This window comes from Nomascus leucogenys, chromosome 7b (genome assembly GCF_006542625.1).
Source record: "Nomascus leucogenys isolate Asia chromosome 7b, Asia_NLE_v1, whole genome shotgun sequence".
Lineage (NCBI taxonomy): Eukaryota > Metazoa > Chordata > Mammalia > Primates > Hylobatidae > Nomascus > Nomascus leucogenys.
In genome coordinates, this window is record NC_044387.1 from 56,703,169 (window position 1) to 56,726,277 (window position 23,109).

A 23,109-nucleotide genomic window follows, 5' to 3' on the forward strand; every position below is an offset into this window, starting at 1 on the left:
AGCTGGAAAGCCAAGGCTCTTTTCATTTCTTTCTGCCCTTCTCCTTTGCCTTCCTTCAACACCAAGGAGAATGGTCCAGCAGCAGCTCAGTCCATGCCTGTGAACCGCCCACCTCCACACTCCAGCCCCGGTCCACACCCCCCCAGGGCTCCTTGTGAGATTCCTCAGCAGCACCAATGCACTGACTGTCACTATGTTCTCCTAGATTTGGTCAAAGATCTCAGTGAAGGCCCACCTGTCCATCTTGTCCCAGATGTGGGAACCTCCCATGAGGCTGAGATTGCTATCCCTGCAGCAACCGCAGCACCAGCCGCAGCACCAGCCGCAGCACCAGCAGCCACCACCGAAAAGCGGGACAAATGGGATTTGAGAGCCAGGAAGGCCCAAATCATGCAGGACCTAAGCCTCCCGAAGACACCGGAGATGCCCAAAGGTAAAGAAGCCATGGGTGCCATTTGCTCTCTGGCGTCTCTCTGGCCACCACCGCCCCCACTCCTTTGCAGTCCCTCACCCTCAGAGACATCCTCAGCTTCCAGCTCCCTCCTGCCCATGGCCAGCTTTCCCAGGGCTAGGCATGGGGGACAAAGGCTGGTTCTGCCTCTTGTCTTTGTTGTTGAGCCTTCTTTGTTGAGGCTTTTCTGGTCTAGTCCCTCTCTTTTCTCAGTAAAATTTCAAATACTCCAGTTTTGGAGTCCCCATCCCATTCTCTATCCTTACCCATCCAGCTGGTCTGGTACCTAAGTGAAGGAGCCAGTTAAGGGCCCAATTCTTTCTTTTCTCCCATTCCTTAAGGTAGCTAATAATTGGGATAATTTAGACTCAAATATGTGGAGACTTCTTAAATTCAAAATACAGTTTGCCATGGAAGAGATTAGATGGTATTCTTAATAGATGGGTTTAAGTCACATTGACAGAAGCTGCTTTATTTCTTCCAATTGTAATTTGAAGAAAGAAGGAAAAAAATTGGGTGACATGCTTAAAATGACTGCAAAAGGTAAGAAATGTTACTGCCAGAGCTGTAAAGAAGTTGCTTTTGTGTTGGGTTTACCCAAAAGAGTTTAGCCATGGAGCTCCTATTACTTTAAAATTCCCACTTGGACATGAGTGTGTCTTCAGCCCTAGAACACCGTAGTCCCTGTTTCATAGACAAGGAAGGGAAAGTGTGATGTGTCCTAGGGTTTCATTCAAGTCACAGTCATCACGCTTTATCGAGAGTGGGACCAGGGCTCTAGGAGTTGCTATGGTCAAGTTGAAGACAAAAGCTAACACTTATAAGACAGGAGAGAAGCATTTACTTAGAAAAGCAGTCTGAAATTTGTGTGTAACTACATTTGGTGAGCAAACGAAAGCTGCCAGACTCAGGAAAACAGAGATGCTAATGGAACTGACTTTAGGAACCAGGGTTTTCTATTGAGTTCATTGCCCAGGGTGACTTCCAATAACAACCCCCACCCGCCAGCACTTTTCCCAGGACTGGAAAGCTCAGGCAGCCCAGGACGAATAGTGCAGTCACCACAGAGGGGCAGGGTGGCCACAAGGTGGGCAGCAGCAGGGATGGGCATTGTGAGCATTGGGTGGGTCTGTGGGGTCAGCCATTGTGAGCCACTAGCCTGACTTGGTTGTTTCCTGGCAACCAGGTGACACAGGAGGCTTTGTGGGTACTGGGCATCGGCCGGGGCCAGCAGCCTTCAGTCAGTAGCTGGTAGTGGAAGGAGGAGCTCTGACTACACTCTCACAACTGTTTTTCTGCCTCTTGGTGCTTTTCATGTCCCTTTCTTTTTGAAATAAGACAGAAGGTCCCCACCTTCATAGACATAGAGAGATCCCATCTTATTTGTTTTTTAAAATAAATGGGAAAGTGAGGGGGAGCCTTGTGAGGATGATGGGAGAGGGCTTCCAGAGAGGAAATTCTTCTTTGGAATTCCTGAAATGGGAACAAAGTTGTTTTGGGAAAAGGACGGGAAGACACAAAGGTGGCTGCAGCAGAGTGAAATGAATGTCATGGGCTAAGGCCTTGTACACGTAGTGAGCAATGACAAAGAATATGGACTTTAGTTGAGATGGGAAACCACTGGAGGATTATAGCCTGGGGATTACTGTTAATCCTCCAAGAAAAAGACTGACCAGTGGCTCTGTGAGAATATACTGTAATGCAGGCAAGGGTGGAAGCAGGGAGACCGGCAAGGAGGCTGGTGGCGTAGTTCAGGTGAGAGTCAACAGTGAAGAGACAAACAATAATGACCTGAAACAGGCTGACTTGAGAATCTCTAGATTCAAGTGAACCTATAAGTAGGTAATAAAGTGCTAAATAGACAAGTCACAGAAAAAGAAATGCAGGTGATCCTTAAACACATCTTCACACATAAGAGAAAGGCAAATGACAACATACTGCAGTGTCTCTCCTATTGAGTGAAATTCCAAAAACGTGGCAATACATTCTTTGGTTTGGCTGTAAGGAAAGTTGCCTGCATAGATTGCTGGTGGAAATGCAAAATGGCTCGACTCCACGAAGGGGAATTTGGCACAATCTCACAACCTTGCAAATGCGTTTAAACCGGAAATCCTACTTTGAGGCATTTTATCCGGAGGGTATCCTCCATAAATATGAAACAACCTATGCACAAAGTCCTTGTTGCAGTATTTTCAATAGCTCAATATTGGAAATTACTGAAATGCCTAGTAAGGAACTAGTAAAATTAACTGGTACTTCCACCTACAGGAGAACTATGGAGCTGTAAACAAGGGTAAGATGTCTTTTTACTGCTATGGAGTGATTCCCCAGATAGGTTACATAGAATAGCATAAAGGGACAACATGCAGTAACATACATGAAAGAAAGCAGGGGGAATAATGTCTGATTATTAAAACAAACACAAAAACAACGCTGGGGAATTCTTGATGCTGACCTGTGACTATTTTCTCCTTAACTTCAGTGGGTAGCCAAAGTGTCTATTTTCTCAAAATGTTAATTTGCTATGGGTTTTCCAAAGGATGTTAACTGTTTACCTTTCACCCAGAAGCCTTGCTTTGTAATTGATTGTGCATTATGTAGTAAATAGACTGTTCTTGCATTTTATTTGATCCTCTCAATGTTTTAAGTTGGGTGTAATATGGGAATTTTCCTTGTGTCACATATGAGAAGGCTGGTTCTAAGAAGTATAAAGTGAGTTTTTCAAGGTTTGAAAAAATAAGAGTCAGATGAAGAATGTACATTCTAGACATGGCATATAAAACTAGAATTTATTAAAAGGTGTGTATGAGCTGCTTTGGTTACTACCTCTTTAAAAAAAAATTCCTTTAGTTTATTGAAGTAGTTAAGCCTCAGGATTAAAACAGTAACATTAGATAATGAGAAATAAAATGGAGATACCTGTAACTCAGTAATGCTTTTTATTTTTAAGAGACAGGGTCTTGCTTTGTCACCCAGGCTGGAGTGCAGTGCATGATCATAGCTCACTGCAGCCTCAAACTCCTTGGCTCAAACAATCCTCCCACATCAGTCTTCCACGTAGCTAGGGAAACAAGAGCTCACTACCACACCTGGCTAATTTTTAAAACATTTTTTGTAGAGAAGAGGTCTCACTATGTTGCCCAGGCTGCTCTCAAACTTCTGACCTCAAGCAATCCTCCTGCCTTAGCCTCCAAAAATGTCAGGATTACAGCCATGAGCCAGCACACCTAGCCCAGAAATGTTCCTAAAACTCTGAAAAATGAAGTTAAATGCTATTAACATATCTATAAATGGATAAAAATATACTATGATGTATCAAATGTCACAGCTCAGTCGTGGTCACAACGTTGATTAAAACGTTAAACAGTTCAGGCAAGTCTGAGAACTGCAAGGGAAGTACAGGATTGCTTTGGAAGCCAGAATTAGGATTGTCAGAGCTGGGAAAGCAGAAGCCAGGCGTTGAGTGTGCACAGGACTGGGGCACGCAGCAGCTCCATGGTATGCTGTGTGTCCTCTTACATGGCAGGCCACCTCCAGGCCAGCAGATGAGAATCACCTGATGGGTGGAAAGAGTGGATTTAGGTAAAATCTCAGACTGTGCATCATAACTGAGAGACTTTAAATGTTTGTCTTATGGGTCATAAAGCTAATCGAAGTGACAACACAGGGATAATAGAGCAGGTGAGTGAACGCAGTAAGCCACCTCCCACCTGTCCAGGGCATCAACCATCCCAAAGAAATATTGGGGCAAGTTTGCCATTATTTGCCAATATTTGACAAAGCTTTTGAGAAGAGCTCTCAGTTCAGGGTCCAGGGCATGATCTAGAGGACTCAGATGTTCTGGGATCTCTGTGCCCATGGAACCAACTACATTCTTGCCCCAGATCTTCATGCCTCACTGTGGTAACTCTGGGGAAGTCACTCAAAGCGTCTAAGTTTTAATTCATTGAATTGGAAAATATGGCTTGTAGCCCCTGCTCTGCCCATCCCACGGGGCTAATGTGGGGATCAAGGAAACGGCAGATCTCTTTCATGAGCTGGAAAGCATCATGCCCATGGAAACAGTGAAGTCACTTTCCACCCTCCCCTGCCCGGGAGCCATACACGCTGCCTCTCTGGATTCAACCACTACCAAGTATCTGGATTATTCTTCCAGACATTGAATTATTGAACACTTTTGGGCATTTACAAAGCATGAGTCTTCTTAAGACTTTATCTGTATCTCATCCTTTTTAGCCCTATCGATCTTAGTAGGTCTATAGCATAGATCTACTAACATTCCCACATCTCAGAATAGGGAACTGAGGCACAGAGGGGTTCATTTCACTCTCCCAGGTATGTGCAGATTCTATGTAGGATTTGAACCCAGGCCATTCTTGGTGACTTGGATCTGCTGCTTTTCTATATTGTCTCATTTAAATAAAGGTATCTGCCTGCACAAACAGTCCATTTTAAGTGCAACGAAGCTTGCAAAATCTTCCTAGAACCCAAATCTAATTCAGGTAGAGTTGAATAGCAGACAATGAAAACTGGGATGAAAACTTTCATCTGTGAATAAGTTTTTACTAATTTCTCCGCTGTCCTCTGCCAGTAACATGTCAAGCACTGTCTTTATTATAATACATTTTCTTGAATCTATCAGAAGTCTGCTCTGCTTTGTAGGTTTCGGCGCCGATTCCAAGCGCTACTTAAGAATGATATGGAGACGGCATAGAATTTTGCCTCTAGAAAATACAGGTAATGTGCAAATTAAATCATTAAGTTCATTTAAGCAAACAATTCCAGTTTATTCATTCAGTGCTCCATATTAGAGAAACTCAGTAAATGCTATGTCATGTTCTTCATTTATTTCATTTGTGCCAATTTAAATGCATTAAATCAATGGTAGATGATACAACTACACAAGTAAGTAACATTGACAACTTAGCGTTCGGTTCTTGTGTGTGTGTGTGTCTGAAAAGGTCTCATTTGTCACCCAGGAGCGTATTGGTGCAATCACAGCTCACTGCGATCTTGACCTCCCCAGGTTCAGTTGATCCTTCCACCTCAGCCTCCCAAGTAGCTGGCCATAAGGCACATGCCACTATACCAAGCTAATTTTTTTTTTTTTTTGGAGAGATGGGATTTGACCATGTTGTCCATGATAGTAAAGGACATCTCAAAGGTTTAGACATTTGCTTTCAGTTTGGTCAATTATGAATACAGCTATTATAAACCTTCCTGTGTCTTGTTTGGGAACACAATTTTTAAAATGTAACTGAGGAAATACTTAGGATTATGATTACTTGCTTGTATGGTAAGACTACATTTTTGTTTGTAAGAATTTTGGTAGAATTTTCCAGTGAAATCATCTGAATATAGTGTTTTAGCTTTTTGAAAAGATATTAATCATTGATTCAATTTCTAAAATAAATATAGGCCTGTCCATATGGTCTAATTCTCCTGAGTTTTGGTCTTCTAAAATAGATTTTAACAATTAGCTCATTTCATCTACTGTATCCAATTGTGAGCACAGATGTGTTCAGGATATTCCTTTATTATTTACTATTTTTTGATTTGACTCCTCTTAAACGGATATTATTAGTATACAGTGACTTCTTTGTTTCCTTTGTGGGTAGCCAAGGTAGGGGTTTACCAACGTTACTGATCTTTTCAAAGAACTGGCTTTTGGTTTTGTTGATTTTCTCCGAGGATTTCCTATTTTCTGTTCCACTGTATTGTGCAATCATTATTTATTTTTCCCCTGTTCTGTATTATACTGCTGTTTTTCTCTCATTGCCCAAGTTGAAGCTTAGATTATGAATTCAGATATTTCTCATTATTGACACAGCATCCTGAATATAAATCATTGAATGTAATCTCATTAAAATGCACACTTAATAATTAAAATGATAAATATGGATGCTTCACTACAATCTGAAAAACACAACAGGGTAGATGATCAATGTAGTGGCAGGATATGTAGATCCACAAAACTCAAATGATCTTGTAACATTTCATAAACTTGGGGATTAGCCTGGACCTTGAAATGGGGAGGAGGTGTGATGAGATGCTATCGCCGAACCATACAGTGCGGTTCTGTATGAAACTGTTCTTCAGGTGACACTGATGAGGTTGCCCTAGCTGGAAAGCCAAGGCTCTTTCATTTGTTTCTGTCCTTCCCCTTTGCCTTCCTTCAACACCAAGGAGAATGGTCCAGCAGCAGCTCAGTTCATGCCTGTGAACCGCCCACCTCCACACTCCAGCCCCGGTCCACACCCTGCAAGGCTCCTTGTGAGATTCCTCAGCAGCACTAATGCACTGACTGTCACTATGTTCTCCTAGATTTGGTCGAAGATCTCAGTAAAGGCCCACCTGTCCATCTTGTCCCAGATGTGGGACCCGCCCAGGAGGCTGAGATTGCTATCCCTGCAGCAACCGCAGCACCAGCTGCAGCACCAGCATCCACCACCGCCAAGCGGGCCAAATTGTTTTTCAGAGCCAGGAAGGCCCAACTCATGCAGTACCTAAGCCTCCCGAAGACACGGAAGATGCCGGAGACGCCCAAAGGTAAAGAAGCCATGGGTGCCATTTGCTCTCTGGCATCTCTCTGGCCACCACCGCCCCCACCCCTTTGCAGTCCCTCACCCTCAGAGACATCCTCAGCTTCCAGCTCCCTCCTGCCCATGGCCAGCTTTCCCAGTGCTAGGCATGGGGGACAAAGGCTGCTTCTGCCTTCTTGCCTTTGTTGTTGAGCCTTCTTTGTTGAGGCTTTTATGGTCTAATCCCTCCCATTTCTCAGTAAAATTTCAAATACTCCAGTTTTGGAGTCCCCATCCCATTCTCTATCCTTACCCATCCAGCTGGTCTGGTACCTAAGTGAAGGAGCCAGTTAAGGGCCCAATTCTTTCTTTTCTCCCATTCCTTAAGGTAGCTAATAATTGGGATAATTTAGACTCAAATATGTGGAGACTTCTTAAATTCAAAATACAGTTTGCCATGGAAGAGATTATATGGTATTCTTAATAGATGGGTTTAAGTCACATTGACAGAAGCTGCTTTATTTCTTCCAATTGTAATTTGAAGAAAGAAGGACAAAAAATTGGGGGACATGCTTAAAATGACTGCAAAATGTATGAAATGTTACTGCCAGAGCTGTAAAGAAGTTGCTTTTGTGTTGGGCTTACCCAAAAGAGTTTAGCCATGGAGCTCCTATTACTTTAAAATTCCCACTTGGACATGAGTGTGTCTTCAGCCCTAGAACACTGTAGTCCGTGTTTCATAGACAAGGAAGGGAAAGTGTGATGTGTCCTAGGGTTTCATTCAAGTCACAGTCATCACGCTGTATCCAGAGTGGGACCAGGGCTCTAGGAGTTGCTATGGTCAAGTTGAAGACAAAAGCTAACACTTGTAAGACAGGAGAGAAGCATTTACTTAGAAAAGCAGTCTGAAATTTGTGTGTAACTACATTTGGTGAGCAAACGAAAGCTGCCAGACTCAGGAAAACAGAGATGCTAATGACTTTAGGAACCAGGGTTTTCTATTCAGTTCATTGCCCAGGGTGACTTCCAATAACAACCCCCACCTGCCAGCACTTTTCCCAGGACTGGAAAGCTCAGGCAGCCCAGGACGAATAGTGCAGTCACCACAGAGGGACAGGGTGGCCACAAGGTGGGCAGCAGCAGGGATGGGCATTGTGAGGCCTTGGGTGGGTCTGTGGGGTCGGCCATTGTGAGCCACTAGCCTGACTTGGTTGTTTCCTGGCAACCAGGTGACACAGGAGGCTTTGTGGGTACTAGGCAAGCCAGGGCCAGCAGCCTTCAGTCAGTAGCTGGTAGTGGAAGGAGGAGCTCTGACTACACTCTCACGATTGTTTTTGTGCCTCTTGGTGCTTTTTGTGTCCCTTTCTTTTTGAAATAAGACAGAAGGTCCCCACCTTCATAGACATAGGGAGATCCCATCTTATTTGTTTTTTAAAATAAATGGAAAAGTGAGGGGGAGCCTTGTGAGGATGATGGGAGGGGGCTTCCAGAGAGGAAATTCTTCTTTGGAATTCCTGAAATGGGAACAAAGTTGTTTTGGGAAAAGGACGGAAAGACACAAAGGTGGCTGCAGCAGAGTGAAATGAATGTCATGGGCTAAGGCCTTGTACACGTAGTGAGCAATGACAAAGAATATGGACTTTAGTTGAGACGGGAAACCACTGGAGGATTATAGCCTGGGGATTACTGTTAATCCTCCAAGAAAAAGACTGACCAGTGGCTCTGTGAGAATATACTGTAATGCAGGCAAGGGTGGAAGCAGGGAGACCGGCAAGGAGGCTGGTGGCGTAGTTCAGGTGAGAGTCAACAGTGAAGAGACAAACAATAACGACCTGAAATAGGCTGACTTGAGAATCTCTAGATTCAAGTGAACCTAAAAGTAGGTAATAAAGTGGTAAATAGACAAGTCACAGAAAAAGAAATGCAGGTGATCCTTAAACACATCTTCACACATAAGAGAAAGGCAAATGACAACTATACTGCAGTGTCTCTCCTATTGAGTGAAATTCCAAAAACGTGGCAATACATTCTTTGGTTTGGCTGTAAGGAAAGTTGCATGCATAGATTGCTGGTGGAAATGCAAAATGGCTCGACTCCACGAAGGGGAATTTGGCACATTCTCACAACCTTGCAAATGCGTTTAAACCGGAAATCCTACTTTGAGGCATTTTATCCGGAGAGTATCCTCCATAAATACGAAACAACCTATGCACAAAGTCCTTGTTGCAGTATTTTCAATAGCTCAATATTGGAAATTACTGAAATGCCTAGTAAGGAACTAGTAAAATTAACTGGTACTTTCACCTAAAGGAGAACTATGGAGCTGTAAACAAGGGTAAGATGTCTTTTTACTGCTATGGAGTGATTCCCCAGATAGGTTACATAGAATAGCATAAAGGGACAACATGCAGTAACATACATGAAAGAAAGCAGGGGGAATAATGTGTGAGTATTAAAACAAACACAAAAACAACGCTGGGGAATTCTTGATGCTGACCTGTGACTATTTTCTCCTTAACTTCAGTGGGTAGCCAAAGTGTCTATTTTCTCAAAATGTTAATTTGCTATGGGTTTTCCAAAGGATGTTAACTGTTTACTTTTCCCCCAGAAGCCTTGCTTTGTAATTGATTGTGCATTATGTAGTAAATAGACTGCTCTTGCATTTTATTTGATCCTCTCAATGTTTTAAGTTAGGTGTAATATGGGAATTTTCCTTGTGTCACATATGAGAAGGCTGGTTCTAGGAAGTATAAAGTGAGTTTTTCAAGGTTTGAAAAAATAAGAGTCAGATCAAGAATGTACATTCTAGACATGGCATATAAAACTAGAATTTATTAAAAGGTGTGTATGAGCTGCTTTGGTTACTACCTCTTTAAAAAAAAATTCCTTTAGTTTATTGAAGTAGTTAAGCCTCAGGATTAAAACAGTAACATTAGATAATGAGAAATAAAATGGAGATACCTGTAACTCAGTAATGCTTTTTATTTTTAAGAGACAGGGTCTTGCTTTGTCACCCAGGCTGGAGTGCAGTGCATGATCATAGCTCACTGCAGCCTCAAACTCCTTGGCTCAAACAATCCTCCCACATCAGTCTTCCACGTAGCTAGGGAAACAAGAGCTCACTACCACACCTGGCTAATTTTTAAAACATTTTTTGTAGAGAAGAGGTCTCACTATGTTGCCCAGGCTGCTCTCAAACTTCTGACCTCAAGCAATCCTCCTGCCTTAGCCTCCAAAAATGTCAGGATTACAGCCATGAGCCAGCACACCTAGCCCAGAAATGTTCCTAAAACTCTGAAAAATGAAGTTAAATGCTATTAACATATCTATAAATGGATAAAAATATACTATGATGTATCAAATGTCACAGCTCAGTCGTGGTCACAAGATTGATTAAAACGTTAAACAGTTCAGGCAAGTCTGAGAACTGCAAGGGAAGTACAGGATTGCTTTGGAAGCCAGAATTAGGATTGTCAGAGCTGGGAAAGCAGAAGCCAGGCATAGAGTGTGCACAGGACTGGGGCACGCAGCAGCTCCATGGTATGCTGTGTGTCCTCTTACATGGCAGGCCACCTCCAGGCCAGCAGATGAGAATCACCTGATGGGTGGAAAGAGTGGATTTAGGTAAAATCTCAGACTGTTCATCATAACTGAGAGACTTTAAATGTTTCTCTTATGGGTCATAAAGCTAATCAAAGTGACAACACAGGGATAATAGAGCAGGTGAGTGAACGCAGTAAGCCACCTCCCACCTGTCCAGGGCATCAACCATCCCAAAGAAATATTGGGGCAAGTTTGCCATTATTTGCCAATATTTGACAAAGCTTTTGAGAAGAGCTCTCAGTTCAGGGTCCAGGGCATGATCTAGAGGACTCAGATGTTCTGGGATCTCTGTGCCCATGGAACCAACTACATTCTTGCCCCAGATCTTCATGCCTCACTGTGGTAACTCTGGGGAAGTCACTCAAAGCGTCTAAGTTTTAATTCATTGAATTGGAAAATATGGCTTGTAGCCCCTGCTCTGCCCATCCCTCGGGGCTAATGTGGGGATCAAGGAAACGGCAGATCTCTTTCATGAGCTGGAAAGCATCATGCCCATGGAAACAGTGAAGTCACTTTCCACCCTCCCCTGCCCGGGAGCCATACACGCTGCCTCTCTGGATTCAACCACTACCAAGTATCTGGATTATTCTTCCAGACATTGAATTATTGAACACTTTTGGGCATTTACAAAGCATGAGTCTTCTTAAGACTTTATCTGTATCTCATCCTTTTTAGCCCTATAGATCTTAGTAGGTCTATAGCATAGATCTACTAACATTCCCACATCTCAGAATAGGGAACTGAGGCACAGAGGGGTTCATTTCACTCTCCCAGGTATGTGCAGATTCTATGTAGGATTTGAACCCAGGCCATTCTTGGTGACTTGGATCTGCTGCTTTTCTATATTGTCTCATTTAAATAAAGGTATCTGCCTGCACAAACAGTCCATTTTAAGTGCAACGAAGCTTGCAAAATCTTCCTAGAACCCAAATCTAATTCAGGTAGAGTTGAATAGCAGACAATGAAAACTGGGATGAAAACTTTCATCTGTGAATAAGTTTTTTACTAATTTCTCCGCTGTCCTCTGCCAGTAACATGTCAAGCACTGTCTTTATTATAATACATTTTCTTGAATCTATCAGAAGTCTGCTCTGCTTTGTAGGTTTCGGCGCCGATTCCAAGCGCTACTTAAGAATGATATGGAGACGGCATAGAATTTTGCCTCTAGAAAATACAGGTAATGTGCAAATTAAATCATTAAGTTCATTTAAGCAAACAATTCCAGTTTATTCATTCAGTGCTCCATATTAGAGAAACTCAGTAAATGCTATGTCATGTTCTTCATTTATTTCATTTGTGCCAATTTAAATGCATTAAATCAATGGTAGATGATACAACTACACAAGTAAGTAACATTGACAACTTAGCGTTCGGTTCTTGTGGTGTGTGTGGTGTGTGTGTGTCTGAAAAGGTCTCATTTGTCACCCAGGAGCGTATTGGTGCAATCACAGCTCACTGCGATCTTGACCTCCCCAGGTTCAGTTGATCCTTCCACCTCAGCCTCCCAAGTAGCTGGCCATAAGGCACATGCCACTATACCAAGCTAATTTTTTTTTTTTTTTTGGAGAGATGGGATTTGACCATGTTGTCCATGATAGTAAAGGACATCACAAAGGTTTAGACATTTGCTTTCAGTTTGGTCAATTATGAATACAGCTATTATAAACCTTCCTGTGTCTTGTTTGGGAACACAATTTTTAAAATGTAACTGAGGAAATACTTAGGATTATGATTACTTGCTTGTATGGTAAGACTACATTTTTGTTTGTAAGAATTTTGGTAGAATTTTCCAGTGAAATCATCTGAATATAGTGTTTTAGCTTTTTGAAAAGATATTAATCATTGATTCAATTTCTAAAATAAATATAGGCCTGTCCATATGGTCTAATTCTCCTGAGTTTTGGTCTTCTAAAATAGATTTTAACAATTAGCTCATTTCATCTACTGTATCCAATTGTGAGCACAGATGTGTTCAGGATATTCCTTTATTATTTACTATTTTTTGATTTGACTCCTCTTAAACGGATATTATTAGTATACTGTGACTTCTTTGTTTCCTTTGTGGGTAGCCAAGGTAGGGGTTTACCAACGTTACTGATCTTTTCAAAGAACTGGCTTTTGGTTTTGTTGATTTTCTCCGAGGATTTCCTATTTTCTGTTCCACTGTATTGTGCAATCATTATTTATTTTTCCCCTGTTCTATATTATACTGCTGTTTTTCTCTCATTGCCCAAGTTGAAGCTTAGATTATGAATTCAGATATTTCTCATTATTGACACAGCATCCTGAATATAAATCATTGAATGTAATCTCATTAAAATGCACACTTAATAATTAAAATGATAAATAGGTATGCTTGACTACAATCTGAAAAACACAACAGGGTAGGTGCTCAATGTAGTGGCAGGATATGTAGATCCACAAAACTCAAATGATCTTGTAACATTTCATAAACTTGGGGATTTGCCTGGACCTTGAAATGGGGAGGAGGTGTGATGACGCTATCGCCGAACCATACAGTGCGGTTCTGTATGAAACTGTTCTTCAGGTGACACTGATGAGGTTGCCCTAGCTGGAAAGCCAAGGCTCTTTCATTTGTTTCTGTCCTTCCCCTTTGCCTTCCTTCAACACCAAGGAGAATGGTCCAGCAGCAGCTCAGTTCATGCCTGTGAACCGCCCACCTCCACACTCCAGCCCCGGTCCACACCCTGCAAGGCTCCTTGTGAGATTCCTCAGCAGCACTAATGCACTGACTGTCACTATGTTCTCCTAGATTTGGTCGAAGATCTCAGTAAAGGCCCACCTGTCCATCTTGTCCCAGATGTGGGACCCGCCCAGGAGGCTGAGATTGCTATCCCTGCAGCAACCGCAGCACCAGCTGCAGCACCAGCATCCACCACCGCCAAGCGGGCCAAATTGTTTTTCAGAGCCAGGAAGGCCCAACTCATGCAGTACCTAAGCCTCCCGAAGACACGGAAGATGCCGGAGACGCCCAAAGGTAAAGAAGCCATGGGTGCCATTTGCTCTCTGGCATCTCTCTAGCCACCACCGCCCCCACCCCTTTGCAGTCCCTCACCCTCAGAGACATCCTCAGCTTCCAGCTCCCTCCTGCCCATGGCCAGCTTTCCCAGTGCTAGGCATGGGGGACAAAGGCTGCTTCTGCCTTCTTGCCTTTGTTGTTGAGCCTTCTTTGTTGAGGCTTTTATGGTCTAATCCCTCCCTTTTCTCAGTAAAATTTCAAATACTCCAGTTTTGGAGTCCCCATCCCATTCTCTATCCTTACCCATCCAGCTGGTCTGGTACCTAAGTGAAGGAGCCAGTTAGGGGCCCAATTCTTTCTTTTCTCCCATTCCTTAAGGTAGCTAATAATTGGGATAATTTAGACTCAAATATGTGGAGACTTCTTAAATTCAAAATACAGTTTGCCATGGAAGAGATTATATGGTATTCTTAATAGATGGGTTTAAGTCACATTGACAGAAGCTGCTTTATTTCTTCCAATTGTAATTTGAAGAAAGAAGGACAAAAAATTGGGGGACATGCTTAAAATGACTGCAAAATGTATGAAATGTTACTGCCAGAGCTGTAAAGAAGTTGCTTTTGTGTTGGGTTTACCCAAAAGAGTTTAGCCATGGAGCTCCTATTACTTTAAAATTCCCACTTGGACATGAGTGTGTCTTCAGCCCTAGAACACTGTAGTCCGTGTTTCATAGACAAGGAAGGGAAAGTGTGATGTGTCCTAGGGTTTCATTCAAGTCACAGTCATCACGCTGTATCCAGAGTGGGACCAGGGCTCTAGGAGTTGCTATGGTCAAGTTGAAGACAAAAGCTAACACTTGTAAGACAGGAGAGAAGCATTTACTTAGAAAAGCAGTCTGAAATTTGTGTGTAACTACATTTGGTGAGCAAACGAAAGCTGCCAGACTCAGGAAAACAGAGATGCTAATGGAACTGACATTAGTAACCAGGGTTTTCTACTGAGGTCATTGCCCAGGGTGACTTCCAATAACAACCCTCACTCCCCTGCACTTTTCCCAGGACTGGAAAGCTCAGGCAGCCCAGGACGAATAGTGCAGTCACCACAGAGGGGCAGGGTGGCCACAAGGTGGGCAGCAGCAGGGATGGGCATTGTGAGCCATTGGGTGAGTCTTTGGGGTCAGCCATTTTGGGCCACTAGCCTGACTTGGTTGTTTCCTGGCAACCAGGTGACACAGGAGGCTTTGTGGGTACTGGGCATCGGCCAGGGTCAGCAGCCTTCAGTCAGTAGCTGGTAGTGGAAGGAGGAGCTCTGACTACACTCTCACGATTGTTTTTGTGCCTCTTGGTGCTTTTTGTGTCCCTTTCTTTTTGAAATAAGACAGAAGGTCCCCACCTTCATAGACATAGGGAGATCCCATCTTATTTGTTTTTTAAAATAAATGGGAAAGTGAGGGGGAGCCTTGTGAGGATGATGGGAGAGGGCTTCCAGAGAGGAAATTCTTCTTTGGAATTCCTGAAATGGGAACAAAGTTGTTTTGGGAAAAGGACGGGAAGACACAAAGGTGGCTGCAGCAGAGTGAAATGAATGTCATGGGCTAAGGCCTTGTACACGTAGTGAGCAATGACAAAGAATATGGACTTTAGTTGAGATGGGAAACCACTGGAGGATTATAGCCTGGGGATTACTGTTAATCCTCCAAGAAAAAGACTGACCAGTGGCTCTGTGAGAATATACTGTAATGCAGGCAAGGGTGGAAGCAGGGAGACCGGCAAGGAGGCTGGTGGCGTAGTTCAGGTGAGAGTCAACAGTGAAGAGACAAACAATAATGACCTGAAACAGGGTGACTTGAGAATCTCTAGATTCAAGTGAACCTAAAAGTAGGTAATAAAGTGGTAAATAGACAAGTCACAGGAAAAGAAATACAGATGATCCTTAAACACATCTTCACACATAAGGGAAAGGCAAATGACAACTATACTGCAGTGTCTCTCCTATTGAGTGAAATTCCAAAAACGTGGCAATACATTCTTTGGTTTGGCTGTAAGGAAAGTTGCATGCATAGATTGCTGGTGGAAATGCAAAATGGCTCGACTCCACGAAGGGGAATTTGGCACAATCTCACAACCTTGCAAATGCGTTTAAACCGGAAATCCTACTTTGAGCCATTTTATCCGGAGGGTACCCTCCATAAATATGAAACAACCTATGCACAAAGTCCTTGTTGCAGTATTTTCAATAGCTCAATATTGGAAATTACTGAAATGCCTAGTAAGGAACTAGTAAAATTAACTGGTACTTCCACCTACAGGAGAACTATGGAGCTGTAAATGAGGGTAAGATGTCTTTTTACTGCTATGGAGTGATTCCCCAGATAGGTTACATAGAATAGCATAAAGGGACAACATGCAGTAACATACATGAAAGAAAGCAGGGGGAATAATATGTGATTATTAAAACAAACACAAAAACAATGCTGGGGAATTCTTGATGCTGACCTGTGACTATTTTCTCCTTAACTTCAGTGGGTAGCCAAAGTGTCTATTTTCTCTAAATGTTATTATCCTATGGGTTTTCCGCAGGATGTTAGCTATTTACTTTTCACCCAGAAGCCTTGCTTTGTAATTGATTGTGCATTATCTAGTAAATAGACTGCTCTTGCGTTTTATTTGATCCTCTCATTTTTTTTTTTGAGACGGAGTCTCGCTCTGTCGCCCAGGCTGGATGGAGTGCAGTGGCGCAATCTCGGCTCACTGCATGCTCTGCCTCCCGGGTTCACGCCATTCTCCTGCCTCAACCTCTCCGAGTAGCTGGGACTACAAGCACCCGCCACCACGCCTGGCTAATTTCTTTTTGTATTTTTAGTAGAGACGGGGTTTCACCGTGGTCTCGATCTCCTGACCTCGTGATCCGCCCGCCTCGGCCTCCCAAAGCTCTGGGATTACAAGCATGAGCCACCGCGCACGGCGATCCTCTCATGTTTTAAGTTAGGTGTAATATGGGAATTTTCCTTGTGTCACATATGAGAAGGCTGGTTCTAAGAAGTATAAAGTGAGTTTTTCAAGGTTTGAAAAAGTAAGAGTCAGATCAAGAATGCACATTCTAGACGTGGCATATATAACCAGAATTTATTAAAAGGTGCGTATGAGCTGCTTTGGATACTACCTCTTTAAAAAAAAATTCCTTTAGTTTATTGAAGTAGTTAAGCCTCAGGATTAAAACAGTAACATTAGATAATGAGAAATAAAATGGAGATACTTGTAACTCAGAAATGCTTTGTATTTTTAAGAGACAGGGTCTTGCTTTGTCACCCAGGCTGGAGTGCCAGGTGACAATCTTGTTTTTGTGTTGGGTTTACCCAAAAGAGTTTAGCCATGGAGCTCTGATTACTTTAAAATTCTAAGTTGAAGCTTAGATTATGAATTTATATATTTCTCGTTATTGACACAGCATCCTGATTGTAACTCACTGAATGTAATCTCATTAAAATGCACACTTAATAGTTAAAATGATAAATATGTATGCTTGACTACAATCTGAAAAACACAACAGAGTAGATGATCAATGTAGTGGCAGGATATGTAGATCCACAGAAGTCAAATGATCTCGTAACATTTCATAAAATTGGGGATTTGCCTGGACCTTGAAATGGGGAGGAGGTGTGATGAGATGCTATCGCTGAACCATACAGTGCCGTTCTGTATGAAAGTGTTCTTAAGGTGACACTGATGAGGTTGCCCTAGCTGGAAAGCTAAGGCTCTTTCATTTCTTTCTGCCCTTCTCCTTTGCCTTCCTTCAACACCAAGGAGAATGGTCCAGCAGCAGCTCAGTTCATGCCTGTCAACCGACCACCTCCACACTCCAGCCCCGGTCCACACCCTGCAAGGCTCCTTGTGGGATTCCTCAGAAGCACTAATGCACTGACTGTCACTCTATGTTCTCCTAGGTCCCGCTGAAGATCGGCAGGAGTCTGCAAAGAGCAGTGGGGAGAAGAAGGTAACATCAGATATTGTAAGATGTATTTCTTTCTCTGGAAGAGAAATGCTTTTTGTTTTTTCTGGGGCTTCTAGAATATCAAGTGAATATCATTTTTGACTGCCATCATGAATCAGGCCTCAGTTGGTCATGGACACTAGCGACTGGTCACTGGAGGTTATGACCAACTGAGGCCTGATTGACGACGGCAGTCAAAGGACGGCATCACTTACAAACTCTCTGCCAGTGAGTGTATTTCTCAGTTGCAACCTTTTCTCCTTAAAATATAATTTTGTATTTGCCAGCCAACATGGACACTTGCTGAATATTCCAAGAAAACCCACTGCATTTTCCACAAGCATCCTCTATGCTTTATTTGGGGATCAGTGACTTGACCACTGTTTTACATCTGGTTTTTTATTTCACCAAGTGGATAAAAGGGCTTTGCCAACACAACCCTGCACAATCTGATCCTCATGGTGTTTTTTCTTCTCTTATTGCAGAGAAAGCCGATAGTCCAGTATCCAGTCTGTACGTATACATTTTTTTAAACAGCTTTATTTAGACGTAGTTGACATGCAAAACAACTCACCCATTTAAAGTACGTGATTCAGTGTTTTTGCTATATTTACATGGTTGTGCGACCCTTGTTACAATTTAATCTTAGAACCTCTTTATTCCCCCTCAAAGAAACCCCACTAGTAGTTACTCCTTTGTTTTTCCCAACTCCCACACCCCTGGATCTAGGCAGCCCCGAATGTACTTCCTGTTTCCTGTTTCATCAGTCTTCCACGAAGCTAGGGAAACAAGAGCTCACTACCACACCTGGCTAATTTTTAAAACATTTTTTGTAGAGAAGAGGTCTCACTATGTTGCCCAGGCTGGTCTCAAACTTCTGACCTCAAGGAATCCTCCTGCCTTAGCCTCCAAAAATGTCAGGATTACAGCCATGAGCCAGCACACCTAGCCAAGAAATGTTCCTTAAACTCTGAAAAATGAAGTTAAATGCTATTAACATATCTATAAATGGATAAAAATATACTATGATGTATCAAATGTCACAGCTCAGTCGTGGTCACAAGATTGATTAAAACGTTAAACAGTTCAGGCAAGTCTGAGAACTGCGAGGGAAGTACAGGATTGCTTTGGAAGCCAGAATTAGGATTGTCAGAGCTGGGAAAGCAGAAGCCAGGTGTTGAGTGTGCACAGGACTGGGGCACGCAGCAGCTCCATGGTATGCTGTGTGTCCTCTTACATGGCAGGCCACCTCCAGGCCAGCAGATGAGAATCACCTGATGGGTGGAAAGAGTGGATTTAGGTAAAATCTCAGACTGTGCATCATAACTGAGAGACTTTAAATGTTTCTCTTATGGGTCATAAAGCTAATCAAAGTGACAACACAGGGATAATAGAGCAGGTGAGTGAACGCAGTAAGCCACCTCCCACCTCTCCAGGGCATCAACCATCCCAAAGAAATATTGGGGCAAATTTGCCAATATTTGCCAATATTTTCCCAAGCTTTTGAGAAGAGCTCTCAGTTCAGGGTCCAGGGCATGATCTAGAGGACTCAGATGTTCTGGGATCTCTGTCCCCATGGAACCAACTACATTCTTGCCCCAGATCTTCATGCCTCACTGTGGTAACTCTGGGGAAGTCACTCAAAGCGTCTAAGTTTTAATTCACTGAATTGGAAAATATGGCTTGTAGCCCCTGCTCTGCCCATCCCTCGGGGCTAATGTGGGGATCAAGGAAACGACAGATCTCTTTCATGAGCTGGAAAGCATCATGCCCATGGAAACAGTGAAGTCACTTTCCACCCTCCCCTGCCCGGGAGCCATACACGCTCCCTCTCTGGATTCAACCACTACCAAGTATCTGGATTATTCTTCCAGACATTGAATTATTGAACACTTTTGGGCATTTACAAAGCATGAGTCTTCTTAAGACTTTTCTGTATCTCATTCTTTTTAGCCCAATAGATCTTAGTAGGTCTCTAGCATGGATCTACTAACATTCCCACATCTCAGAATAGGGAACTGAGGCACAGAGGGGTTCATTTCACTCTCCCAGGTATGTGCAGATTCCTAAGTAGGGTTTCAACCCAGGCCATTCTTGGTGACTTGGATCTGCTGCTTTTCTATATGGTCTCATCTAAATAAAGGTATCTGCCTGCACAAACAGTCCATTTTAAGTGCAATGAAGCTTGCAAAATCCTCCTAGAACCCAAATCTAATTCAGGTAGAGTTGAAAAGCAGACAATGAAAACTGGGATGAAAACTTTCATCTGTGAATAAGTTTTTACTAATTTCTCCGCTGTCCTCTGCCAGTAACATGTCAAGCACTGTCTTTATTATAATACATTTTCTAGAATCTATAAGAAGTCTTCTTTACCTTGCAGATTTGGACGCCCACTCCGAGGCCTACTTAGAAATGTTACAGAGCTATTTTGAAAGTTTGGATCGACGAAATGCAAGTACGGTGGAAATTAAATCATTTAAGTTCGTTTAAGCAAATAATTCCAGTTTATTCATTCAGTGCTCCATATTAGAGAAACTCAGTAAATGCTATGTCATGTTCTTCATTTATTTCATTTGTGCCAATTTAAATGCATTAAATCAATGGTAGATGATACAACTACACAAGTAAGTAACATTGACAACTTAGAGTTTGGTTCTTTTTTTTTTTTTTCTTTTTTTTGAGACAGAGTCTCACTGTCGCCCAGGCTGGAGTGCAGTGATGCGATCTCGGCTCACTGCAGGCTGCGCCCCCCCAGGGTTCACGCCATTCTCCTGCCTCAGCCTCCTGAGTAGCAGGGACTACAGGCACTCGCCACCTCGCCTGGCTAATTTTTTGTATTCTTAGTAGAGACGGGGTTTCACTGTGTTAGCCAGGATTGTCTCGATCTCCTGACCTCGTGATTCACCCACCTCGGCCTCCCAAAGTGCTGGGATTACAGGCGTGAGCCACCGCGCCCGGCCGAGTTTGGTTCGTGTGTGTGTGTGTGTGAAAATGTCTCATTTGTCACCCAGGAGTGCACTGGTGCAATCACAGCTCACTGCGATCTTGACCTCCCCAGGTTCAGGTGATCCTTCCACCTCAGCCTCCCAAGTAGCTGGCCATAAGGCACACGCCACTATAGCAAGCTAATTTTTTTTTTTTTTTTTTTTTTTTTGGAGAGATGGGATTTTACCATGTTGTCCATGATAGTAACGGACATCTCAAAGGTTTAGACGTTTGCTTTCAGTTTGGTCAATTATGAATACAGCTATTATAAACCTTCCTGTGTCTTGTTTGGAAACACAATTTTTAAAATGTAACTGAGGAAATACTTAGGATTATGATTACTTGTTTGTATGGTAAGACTACATTTTTCTTTGTAAGAATTTTGGCAGAATTTTCCAGTGAAATCATCTGAATATAGTGTTTCAGTTTTTTGAAGAGATATTAATCATTGATTCAATTTCTAAAATAAATATAGGCCTATCCAGATGATCTATTTCTCCTGAGTTTTGGTCTTCTAAAATAGATTTTAACAATTAGCTCATTTCATCTACCGTATCCAATTGCAAGCACAGATGTCTTCAGGATATTCCTTTATTATTTACTATTTTTTGATTTGACTCCTCTTAAATGGATATTATTAGTATACTGTGACTTCTTTCTTTCCTTTGCGGGTAGCCAAGGTAGGGGTTTATCAACGTTACTGATCTTTTCAAAGAACTGGCTTTTGGTTTTGTTGATTTTCTCTGAGGATTTCCTGTTTTCTATTCCACTGTATTGTGCAATCATTCTTTATTTTTCCTCTGTTTTATATTATACTGCTGTTTTTCTCTCATTGCCCAAGTTGGAGCTTAGATTATGAATTTAGATATTTCTCATTATTGGCACAGCATCCTGAATGTAACTCACTGAATGTAATCTCATTAAAATGCACACTTAATAATTAAAATAATAAATATGGATGCTTGACTACAATCTGAAAAACACAACAGGGTAGATGATCAATGTAGTGGCAGGATATATAGATCTACAGACGTCAAATGATCTTGTAATATTTCATAAAATTGGGGATCTGCCTGGACCTTGAAATGGGGAGGAGGTGTGATGAGATGCTATCGCTGAACCATACAGTGCCGTTCTGTATGAAACTGTTCTTAAGGTGACATTGGTGAGGTTGCCCTAGCTAGAAAGCCAAGGCTCTTTCATTTCTTTCTGCCCTTCTCCTTTGCCTTCCTTCAACACCAAGGAGAATGGTCCAGCAGCAGCCCACTCCATGCCTGTCAACTGCCCACCTCCACACACTCCAGCCCCCGTCCACACCCCCAAGGCTTCTTGTGGGATTCCTCAGCAGCACCAATGCACTGACTGTCACTCTATGTTCTCCTAGGGCGCGCTAAAGACCACCAGGCGTCTGTACGTGGCAGTGGGGAGAAGAAGGTAACATCAGATATTGTGAGATGTATTTCTTGTCTGGAAGAGAAATGCTTTTTGTTTTTTCTGGGGCTTCTAGAATATCAAGTGAATATCATTTTTGACTGCCATCATGAATCAGGCCTCAGTGTCATGGACACTAGCGACCGGTCACTGGAGGTTATGAGCAACTGAGGCCTGATTGACGACGGCAGTCAAAGGACGGCATCACTTACAAACTCTCTGCTAGTGAGTGTATTTCTCGGTAGCAACCTTTTCTCCTTGAAAAATAATTTTGTATTTGCCAGCCAACATGGACACTTGCTGAATATTCCAAGAAAACCCACTGCATTTTCCACAAGCCTCCTCTATGCTTTATTTGGGGGCCAGTGACTGGATCACCGTTTCACATCTGGTTTTTTATTTCACCAAGTGAATAAAAGGCCTTTGTCAACAGAACCCAGCATGATTGTTCCTCATGGTGTTTCTTTTTCTTTTCTCTTATTGCAGGAAAAATCTAAGGCCAAGCACGACCACCGTACGTATTCTTTTTTTTTTTAAACAGCTTTATTTAGATGTAGTTGACATGCAAAACAATTCACCCATTTAATGTAGGTGATTCAGCCTTTTTACTGTATTCACAGGGTTGTGCAACCATTGTTACAATCTAATCTTAGAACCTCTTTATTCCCCGTCAAAGAAACCCCACTAATAGTCAATCCTGTTTTTCCCATCTCCCACATCCCTGGATCTAGGCAGCCACCAATGTACTTCCTCTTTCTACAGTACAGTGACTTTCTGTATTAACCGGTTTTTAAGGCAACTATTTCACATTGATGAAGTTGCTCTAGCTGGAAAGCCAAGGCTCTTTCATTTCTTTCTGCCCTTCCCCTTTGCCTTCCTTCAACACCAAGGAGAATGGTCCAGCAGCAGCTCAGTCCATGCCTGTCAACCGCCCACCTCCACACTCCAGCCCCGGTCCACACCCCCCAGGGCTCCTTGTGGGATTCCTCAGCAGCACCAATGCACTGACTGTCACTCTATGTTCTCCTAGGTCCCGTTGAAGATGTACACGGGTCTGCACATGGCAGTGGGGAGAAGAAGGTAACATCAGATATTGTGAGATGTATTTCTTTCTCTGGAAGAGAAATGCTTTTTGTTTTTTCTGGGGC